We start from the raw sequence: 10949 nt of genomic DNA on the forward strand, positions 1-10949 counted from the left end.
GCTGCCCACTCCTCTGAGCTGTAGTAAACCTTTAAGCATGCACCTTCTGACTGCAAAAGGCATCCCACGTCTCTCATATGGTATCTGTACTGGTGCATACAGTCTTGATTCCGTTTCGTGTTTGTATCAAGGCCTTGTTGTTCCTGTGAGGGATGGAAAGCAGATGTGGAGCTCTGCCTGAGGATGTCCTGGCTTTTACAGCTCTTACTGTCCAGAAATCGCAGGACTCCTCACCAGGATTCATCTGACAAGAAAATTCCAGTTTTTCCAAACCCTTAGCTGTATGAGCAATGAGGTTTGTTTTTTATGCAGTATAACAGCTATGAGCACAGCTATTTATTGCTATACCTTAAAGGGATTTGCACTTTTGTGGAATTTGTTTCTATTTACTGCAATATTTTGAATTAGTGAATATGGGGAAAAATATGATAGTGAGTTTCCTCAGCTTGCATCTTTACACTCCAGTGAAAGAAGCCATGGGATAGGGAATCTAAAAAAAAATTATATCCAAATTACCCTAAAGCATGAAGAAATTGTGGAGGTGTGAGACGAGGGAGGGCAGCACGTGCTGTATTTTTCTGTGAGCACTGAGGAAACTTGCCACAGAAAATGTGTCTGCAGTGGGATTGAAGGCATAATGACAGCAGGAGAGAGGAGCACATACTGCAGCACGGATTGCTGCTCAGATCAGATTTTGAGATGCACTCTGTTTGTTAGATTCCAAATTTGCACTCATTGCCTGAGCTAGCTGGTTTAGAGCTGGAGTGGGTGTGTTTCCAGACACTGAACGCCTTACATTACTCTGCAGGCACACAGGCACAAAGACAGTGTGGACTTGCTGGCTCTCAGTCTCTGCCTCTCCTTCCTTCCTTCAGTCCATGCTTTCACTCTTGCAGATAGCATTGTAAATACAGTCTGACCCCTACACTCTGGCTGACTCCTGTACCCAGCTTGCTCTTATGATGCAGGAGTACATAGCAACACAAGATGGAGAGCACTGCTAATAAAAGGAAGAATTAAAAATCATTGCAAAACTCATTCAAACGCAAGTCTACCTTGAACTCCATTGTCAGTGGTATAGTCTTTTGCTTTGCATCATTTGTAGCTGAGCAGAATTTGTGCAAAATACTCCTTACTGTATTTTCAAAATATACTTATGCATGGAGAGATGCCTTTCTCTCTGTTCCACTCCACCCCATATGCCTGCTTGTACTACACAGCAGTAAACAAGCAGCTGTTGTTCAGCTGCTATTCACCTTTCCCTTTTGTTCTAGCCAATCTTGTTGATGCAGTGTGAGAAAACAAGTCAAGAGAGAGGGTTATATCATTTGTTTCTGAGAATCACAGTGAATGCTACATTTGTACTTCACTTGTTGTCTTTTACTGCACAGTAAAAAGTGAAGAAGCTAAGTATTTTATCATAGGAGTAGAAAATACTTGTGTCCATAATTAAATCCTTCAAGTATAAGAATCAAAGCATAACCCATAGATTTTCAAATTATTAAGTGGTTTGCGTTGCTGTACTTCCCTGTAGCTGTACAGGGAAGTCCTGGTGAGCTGGTTGTAAAATACACCTTACAGTCTTTATACTTTTCACTGAACTCTCTGCAAAATGATTTATGGAGGTGTAGCATGCTCAGCCTGTTAAATTAGGCGGTGCAACTGTCAGGAAGAAGCTAGTGTCTTGAACTGAATGTTATAATTTCACATGTCAATAACAACTTTAAAACATTAATAACAACTTAATTGGACAGACATTGCTTCTGAGTGTCTTATGGCCATTTAGGTAATATTTTGGTACTCATTTCTTTAAGCATCATAGTAAAATTATGCAGACAAAATTCTATTTTAGTTCATTACATAAAATCTGAAGAAAAAATTATGAATGAAATGAAATATTCCCGTTGAGAACAGAATGAATTGTGGCTGCTATTTAAAATAAAATATTTTCTCATTTACAAATCTTGTAGAATAAAATTAGAAAGCACTATTTGCACGTATATCCCGTTGGCACATTTTTAGCATCAGGTACAACTCCAACACAGCTCATCAGAGTAATTAGCTGTTAAACGTTTAAATCATGGTAAAAATATCTTAAAACTTCTTTTGTGATCTTATCGCTTTTTAGGGAGCACATTTATACACAAATTGCTTGGCATCTCTGTATCAAGGCTTTGATCTCTTGCACTATCAATTGTTGGCTCAGGTACAAGAGACCGTAAAATATACAAAGCTCCCTGCTCTAGACTCCAGCTGAAATGAAAAAGGAGGCTGTTTATACACAGGCATTCATTAGCTAAGTCTGTCAATATTTACATGATGCAAGTATAATGCCTTCTTTATGTTAGATAAATTATTTAATGCAACTCTAATGAGACTTCTTTCAGAAGTGTAACACTTAAAGTAAGTAACTTTCTAGTTCCCTCACTATAATCATAGCCTGCATACAGTCCTTTTCTGCTATTTCTTTTTAACTATTTGTTTAGCTTTGGAAAAACAATAAGCTATATTTTATGACTGATAAATAAAGCCATCTATGATTTTGTTGCCTGATAGCGTTTCTTGAAAATGTCATCAAACTATGCAGCAAGCTCTCTCCTTATGTATATTTTCTAGTCTCACAGAAAATGCTGAGTACTGTAGGCATACTCATCACACCTCTACCTGAGAATTAAAGTTCAAGACTGCAGGAACTGGCAGGTGCTGGCATAGCCCGTGTGCCTTGCTGACAGACACACATTTAGCACATTAGATCACATTAGTGCTTTTCAACAAATCAAGGCTAGAATCAACTGTGCCTTTCTCCATTTGTGCCTCTGTCTATTAGTACTTTTTTTTGCTCTTTGGCCTGGCTCCTTTCTGGCCCCTGAAGGCAGTTGTAGGGAGAGTTTAGAGCTCTGTGTCTGATTCTTATTTTAATATTTGAAATGGCATGCAAATGTTATGATTAGAAATGTCTATAACAGAAAAAGAAGTAGCAGCATCTCTTGGAAAGAATTGGAATGAGGAGGAAATTATTCCTGGCCTTACAAATGTACAAGAAAATACAAGCTGTAAGCATATCTGTCCATGCCTTTTCAGATAGAGAGGGTGCTAAATCCTGAAGTTAAGCTTCCAATATCCTAAAAAATAATTTCTTGGGTTTTTTGGTGTTTTGTTTCTGTTTTGATGTTAACCTGTTAGTTGTTTATATAAATATGCCTGTATGTAGCTTTTTGTTTTAAGCACTTGCATGTGCAGGTAAATATTTTCCAGCTACTATGTTATCATAACTGTTACGTGTATAGTCCTATCATCACTGTAACAATTCTCTGGTGGATGATGCTAGCAGAATTTTTGTGTGCATCAAGATGTATTTCAGAGCTGTAAGAAGGCAATTGTCATTATTTGCAGATGTTTCCTGTGGCAGTTTTAGAATTTTTCTGTATTTCTTCACTAGCTCCAGTAATAGCTGTTGCCTTAAATATTCTTACACTTAAATATTGTTTGTGCACAGCCATCATTTCTTTTGTGAAAGACTCCTCCAGGCTGATATTAAAGATCAGGCTGATAATAAAGATATTAAAGATTAAAGTTTATGCCCTAAATAAAGATAACCAAGGAATGTTTTACATGGGGACAGATATAATTTAGGTCTCCCAACATAAACAAGACTATTTCACGAAGAAAAGTGGAGCATAAACCAATATTTTCTGTTTTGTACTTGGAAAAGGGAGAAACAAGATTTTATTCTTGCTCCAGGCTGAATCTTCTGTTTGTGGATAATCCAAGGAATTCCACAGGTACCAGTGATTCACCTGAAAGAATTGTGACCCCACTGTATTTCGTCTTCTGTTGCAAGTCATCTGCTTCCTGATAAGTCTAGGAGAACCATACAAAAGAAATTCTCTGGTCAGTATTTAGAAGAAAGAATGTGCGTGATGATGACTCGGTGTGCTCTGAGCTATCTGAAAGGCTGATGCAAACCTCCCTTCCACAGACCTTGCAGTCCTTTAAGAGCCTGAGGGACACTGCGTGGCCCACAGATGTGCCAACAGGACTGCATGCAAGGCACAAGTTCTGGGGCCTGACAGCCCCTGCATATTAGGACCAGGCTTCAGTGCTGACACAGGGCCTGCAGCCATCAGGCTCCTGGGGCTGGAGGCACTGCCGAGCCATTGCATTTGATTTTAAAGTGGGAGAGAGCTGCAAGATCCTCTCTTCACACAGCATTTCCTACTTGAAGTGGTATTACTGTTGGCTCTAAAGCAAGCATGTTCTCACACTAAAGATTACACTAAAACCCACCATGTATTATTTATAGAGTAGCTCCCAGGGAATGTTTCCTAATTTGAAGGAAAAGCTTGTGGATTCTTGATGGCCAAAATTTCTACTTATTTGACCACTCATTTTCTACTCAGATTTTACAACTGTGAAATGATTTCCTGTTATTAGCATAAAAGAGATGTTTTGTGCTATTGCTCCTTCTGCCTTAAAGATGAGAAAATACAGGTTTGAGGTATCTGGTGAAAGAAAGCAAAATCATCCTTTAGGGATTTTACAATGATCCTGTGTGATTCAGACCTGTGCTGTATGATGAACTGCAATGTTGGTAGCAGTGTCATTTATATTTTATTTATGTGACCAGATGTCATTACACTCCATGTGTGAGCACTGATGAGTATCTGGTATGTTTCATTCTTTTTCTAGTAGCCACGTGTGCTGCATTTTGTCTTTGAGAGCAGCGGAGCATACTTGAAAGTTGTGAGGACAGTACATCAAGAATGTCCCCATGCTATCAATTAATCTTATAAAATGTTCATATAATCCCTTCGCAAATATGTAAATGCACTGCCGCTATGGGGCTGGCAAATAATAAACAATAGTTATCTTATCCTGGCTTTTCCTTCATGTAATTCCCAGCAATAATTTAGTCCTTGTCTTCCACTCTGAAGGATTTAAATGGAATGACCTTAATTCTGGTTTTGTTTGCTCTCAATCTACTAAGCAGCTGCAGTGAAGACGAAGACAAACAGTAGATTAACAGTGGTACCTTTTATAAGGCTGATTAGTTCTCAAAATATGCTCAGTGGAAACAAAAAAGCACAAAATGAGGACTGAGAGAGAGGCTTTTACTCTTTTCACTGAAATTGCTACGTTCCTTTCAGTAACCCACAGATACTGATTTTTCAATGAAATATTTTCTGGGAGGGTGATTGTTTTCACCAGCACAGCATGCATAATATTTCACAGAATCCCAGAATCAGAATCATAAACATTGGAAGGGAAATACAAGACACATACTTCTGAAATAATTGTACTTCATTCACTTTTCTGTTTCAAATGAGAACTTTTTGGTGCATGAATTAAAAATATTTACTGGTATTTCAAAGCACTTTTTCTGTGTGTAACAATACTGGCAGTAGTTAAAACCAACACAAGATTTGATGCAGGCGATAATTGGAATTTCTGCAACTGATAAGCTTTTTGCAAAACTACGTTTTTTGTATGTCCAAAGTGTTTTTTGCAGTAAAGCAAATCAAGACAACAGGTTGTAAACGTAGTCTATGGTATGGTCTAAGAGTGCCTGATAATACCCCATAAATTCTAGGAGTGTGAGTTCGTCCAATTAGTCAGCCAGACAAAATATATGTACCTGAGCTGGTGTTAGTTAAAGCCACTGCCAGGGGAAAGATGACAGTTTGATTGGGATTTCTTCTTTTATTCATCTCCCCAAAGATTTCCCCTTCAACAGCATATGATCTGCTCTGTTTGCTCATTACTGAAATGAAGGGGGGAGCAAGCTGGCTGATGTGACCAGCTCTCTAATTCACTCACATCCCCTTCCTGAAACACCTAGGCATTCCTTAGATGTCTCCCATCAAAATCCTGACCCAGCCTGACCCTGCTTATCAACTGCTTGTTGTTCTTTCAAAGAGTTGAAAGGATTATGGCAGATTAGCTAGCACAGCTCCCGTCCCTATATTGTTCTGTGACATTCAGGTCTATAATAAAAATAGAGTAACAGTTTTAAAGCAAGATGTTAGAATGGACATACTTCTAACTTGCTGTATCTCATGTTTTGATGCAGCTAAACTAATTGTTGCAATACTTTTAATTTGCATTCATCGGAAACTAACTTGGTTGTTTTTCCTTTTTTTCTAGATCTGGTTTAGTTAGGATTAAATTCACATCCTATCTATTAAAATCCATCCTCCGTGAAGAAATTTTTCTCACTACTGTCAAATACACATTTGTGTTTTGATATAAAATACGCACAAAGGGATTTTTTTCAACTCATTCTAATATTTATTTGGATTTTTAAAGTATATAATTATTTATATACCTAGCACTATAGAGAATAGCCAGAAGGTATTTGGGCATTAAAATATTTAATTCTTAGGAAGAATTTTATTTTGGAATTGTAAGTCAAAATAATACCAAATAGCAATAATGAAATACCAGAGTATGGTGAGTGGATCACTTTTATGTAATTTCAGTTTAAAAATAAATCAGTGTAAAGAAAAGAAAAAAAAATGATGAAAATAAAATGGAGAGGGAAAGAAAGTAGCTGCTCCAGTGCTTAGACAAAGGGAAAGTCAAGCTCCCAAGCAACTCACAAACCTGAACTTCTGAGTTTGCCATAATGTCAGGTTTGAAAGAAGAAAGGTAGTTTGGACAGTAGTGTCAGAGCCTGTCTTGCCAATGAAAACTTAGGAACCAAGGTGAAGACAAAAGCAAAAGCAGCACTAGCAGCAGTTCATTTTCTGGAAATCAGTTATCCCTTTAAGTCTTATCTCCCTTTTTTTTTTTTTTTTTTTTTTTGATAAATTCTCTGGAGTTTCATCTCTCTAGTGAAACACAGAGAGAGCACCACTTGCTCTGGAGAACTGGTGAGTAGTTTTCATCCTCTTCAACTTCACCTCCACTAGTTATGGTGTTACAGGGCACCTGCAGGACTACAGGCTCAAGAAGTGACATGTTTTCCTGTGTTTTTTTCTGTTATATTAACTTTTAGAAATTTTGGGAGTTCTTGGGTTGGGTCACATTGAAGTGTGGGTTTGAGAAAGGAAATGGTGGTGGTAAGATCTACAATCAACTTTTGGGCCTGAGCAGTTGCATGGAAGCCACCTACCTGTGTAGCTGTGGATAGCGAAGCATCGCTTCTCTTCAAGTTAAACAGATGTGAGAACATTCTGGTCTGAAAACCACACAGCTACAGTCTCTGTGCTGCTCTGGCTTGACTTAATAAGCTTTGCTGAGGTACAGAAACATGGAAGTTTTCATGGTTGTCGTTTTCCTTGATCCCTGTGCAGAGCAAGTCCCTTTTCTCCCTCTGTCACTTCCAACTGCTTGGTAGTGAAACAAACTCTTGTACTGTTGTTTTCATTTTGTTGTCAGGCTGATGTTCAGGAGAGGGTGGGAGGGAAGAAGCTTTGTCTGGCTCTGAAAGGCACCAGATGTGCTTTTTTTTTTTTTTTTTTTTTTTTTTTTTGAGCCGAGGGGAAGAATTAATTAAAATGAGGTAATAATATTAATCTGTTGATTGCGGTGAACGTGTGCTGCGACAGGAGGGGGAGCTCTCAGCGCATCAGGCAGAGAAAGGGGGCTCGAGGGGAGCGCGGCTCTCCCAAACAAGAGAGGGGCCAGGGGAGGGCAGGCGGATCTCACTCCGTCACGGGAATACCTGCGTGTCATTGATGGCTGCTGCCGCACAGCCCAGAGCAGAAAACAGGAATGAATATTCAGCGATGAATACTAGTGGAAATGCTGTTGGGAGGAATGAAGTGCAAATTAAGAAGCTTTGGGAATCTTCTTAAAGTGTGTCTGCTTTGATTGCTATTTCTGTAGACTTTTTGCTATGTATTATACTGTTTAACAGAGGAAAAGAAAAACAGAATATGTGTTTACTGTGTACTAAGCTGTAAGTACCTTTTTCAGACATCATAATCATCCTTTCCAGCTGAGAAGGCAATGGAGCTCTCCAAAAAACAACAATTGTCCTATTTTAGCATTTCTGAAGATATCCCTTATGGAAAAACCCTCCAGAATTTAATAAGAGTAAACCGAACAGAGCTATATAGTAGTACCATAGAATTAAAAGAGAATTAGGAATTCAGTAGTGTTTATACCTCTGCCATAGACGAGGCTGTCAAGGGCTGCATGCACACCTGCCTCTACTGTGCGAGTAAATAACTCTTGTGCATACATGTGAGCACATTGTGTCCTGAGGTACCCCAGCCTCAGAGGTGCCCGTGTGCCAGGCTGTGCAAGGTACACCTGTGGGGCAGCCCAAGGAGCAGCATGAGGAAGGTGGGGGTTCTGCTGCAGCAATGCCTGCTGTAGGAGGTGGGAAGTCACTGTGGCACTGATGCCCAAGTCACTTGGTTATTTCTGAAATACCAACTCTTTGGCCTCTCATCACTCTGTGATGAGGCAATTTTCTTTATTTTTTTCCTCAAAGGTTAAATTCCCTTTGAGGTTGCACATAATAGGCGTTTAAAAGTTTCCTACTCGTGGCAAATAGATATTTTTCTACCTTCACCTACTTTTTTTTTTTTTTTTTCCATTAGATTCCTCTGCAAGGAAATCAGTGCCTCTTACTTTTATTGCTTTTATTGTTTTTCTTTTTATACTCCCCATCTTTTGTACGAAGCACCTGAGAGGCAAAGGCTTCCTTCATATATTCATGTGTACCACCAACTGCACCCAATGTGTACGGGACATTTCCAGCCCTGCTGGCCTCCAGAAACAGTTCAGACAGAGTTCTGGCCAAAAACAAAAGGAGGACAAAGACAAGTGTTAATTTCATTTTACAGAATTGAATAGGAAAAGTTTATGTAAAATATAACAATAAAATATAACAAAATTTATGTAAAATATAACAAGTACTACTGCTCAACTTCAGCTGCTCTGTGCAGTTTTTCAGAATTGCCAAGGGCTGTTCCAGCAGACAAAATCTTACCTAACTCTGTGCCTGTGGGTCATGAACCTGCTCAAAGCCACAGCGCTGAACTGCATCTGTAGCTGAGGTAAACTCCAGTGGCTACACAGGAGAAAGTGAGTGTACCCAGATCATTTTTATGCTAGGCTACCTTTAACAGGCCTTTCTGCTTGCTTGTTTGAAGATTCTTGAGTTTTATTGATAAATTAGTGCTGTTTTGCCTGCAAATTCATGGAACTTTGGTGACATCCAGTGACAGGTTCTGCTGAAAGGTATTTTTTCCCTGGAATGACAGGAGAGAAATGTTGGCACCCTGCTGCTTTCCCCTGATGGTGTGAGCAGGTGAATTTGAATACAGGCTGAAAATCAGAGGTGCTGGAACCCTGTGTTATTGATTTTTATAGGCTGTTGTGATCTTCCTTAGGATTACCTTCAATCTTCAGACTTTAAGTTGCAGTCGAAAAGTGTTAATCACAATTTAAAGCAAATATTTTGCCAGCCAAACTGTTTAAATAAGACAAGGTCTCTGAAGAACTTTCTCAGGGCTTCTCCCATAATTTTCTTCCCATCTGAAGTTTCTCTTAAAGTAATGGTCTGAATGTCAAAGTCAAACTGTGAGTACAGCGTGATGTTTTAATACTACTTTTTTTTTCCAGATTAACAGTGGAGATAAACCTCATTTACTGAGTAATAAAGAACAAGCATTCTGATGGTGATGGAAAAAGTAATAAACTAATTATGATAGTTTACTTGAAAAGGCAGAAATTCATGGATTAAAATTCTAAGAGTAAATTATTGCATTAACCTCTTGAAGCACAATGCTGTAAGCTAAACAGAATCGGGGTCAAATGACACAGTAAAATGGAGAGAAATAAGCAATGCTAAAGCCGTATCATTAAAAACTATATTCAAGCTAAATTGCAAAATGGTTAGTGTTGTATAGTAACATTCAAATCCTAGCAATTGTTCTTTTAATAAATATAATTTCTATAGCATTTTCTTAGATTATTCAGTTAATCGTTTGTGCTGTTTTACCTCTTTACAATAATGCGCACTTTCTTTTAAAAAGAACTTGGTTATTTCTTTGGTCAGGGCCTATTTGCTCCTTTTTTATGTGAGATTTTCAATACTCTGCAATGATGCAGAGCAAAAAAGGTCCATCCACTTCACTTGTGATGCCTCGTGCATTACCTAAAGCACAACAGAACAATGCCAGACAACAGAGCCTTTCTCCCCGCTAACAATGCAGTCACCATGACAACCAGCAGAAGAACGTTTGGCCAGAAAAAGCTTTGAGCTTGGCGGACCAGACTAATCAAAAAATGGAATAACATGACAACAATTACACTGATGAGTGAGAGGGAAGCTACAGATGCATTCAGACACCTATGGCACTGCAGACTAGATGCATTCAGCATTTTTGTTTAGTGTCTTGTGTTTTTTAAGAGCAGGTAAATAGACAAGATCGAATTGTGTAACAGAATGTCAGTGCTCTAGTTAAATTGAAAATTCCTTTTCTTTAGCTGTGCTACTTCAAGCACACTGAAGAGGCTTTAGGAGAGATGAGGTTTTGAAGTGAAATATGTAATAGATACAATATGAGTGTCACAAGGCAACTTTATTTAGCTTTAAACAATGTAAACTTGGATTTTCAAACATGCGGATGCAAATAAATACGGCCAGGTTGTGCGGTGAATATCTGACCGTGCCTTTCACTTCAGTCTCAGGAAACTGGACGTGTCAAGCATTGATTGGAAGTGATGGCTTGTTGTTTTTTAAACCAACCTTTTGTGCATATTTGTGTCCACTGTAAAATTTGTCACAGCCTTCTGTACAGGCCTCTCTTCCAGCTCAAAGCAAACTTGAACTGCAACTGTGCATGTGCCACAAATCAAGCTGCAGACATAACAGCGTACTCCTCTGAAAGATTCCAAATTTAGCTTTGACTAATAGCCTCCTATTATAAGCTCGCAATTGTATGTTAGAAATTCTGGTATTTTCTTTACAGGAAGGGAGGAAGGGAATT

Source organism: Phasianus colchicus, chromosome 5 (assembly GCF_987193195.1).
Source record: "Phasianus colchicus chromosome 5, bPhaCol1.hap1.1, whole genome shotgun sequence".
NCBI classification, from domain to species: domain Eukaryota; kingdom Metazoa; phylum Chordata; class Aves; order Galliformes; family Phasianidae; genus Phasianus; species Phasianus colchicus.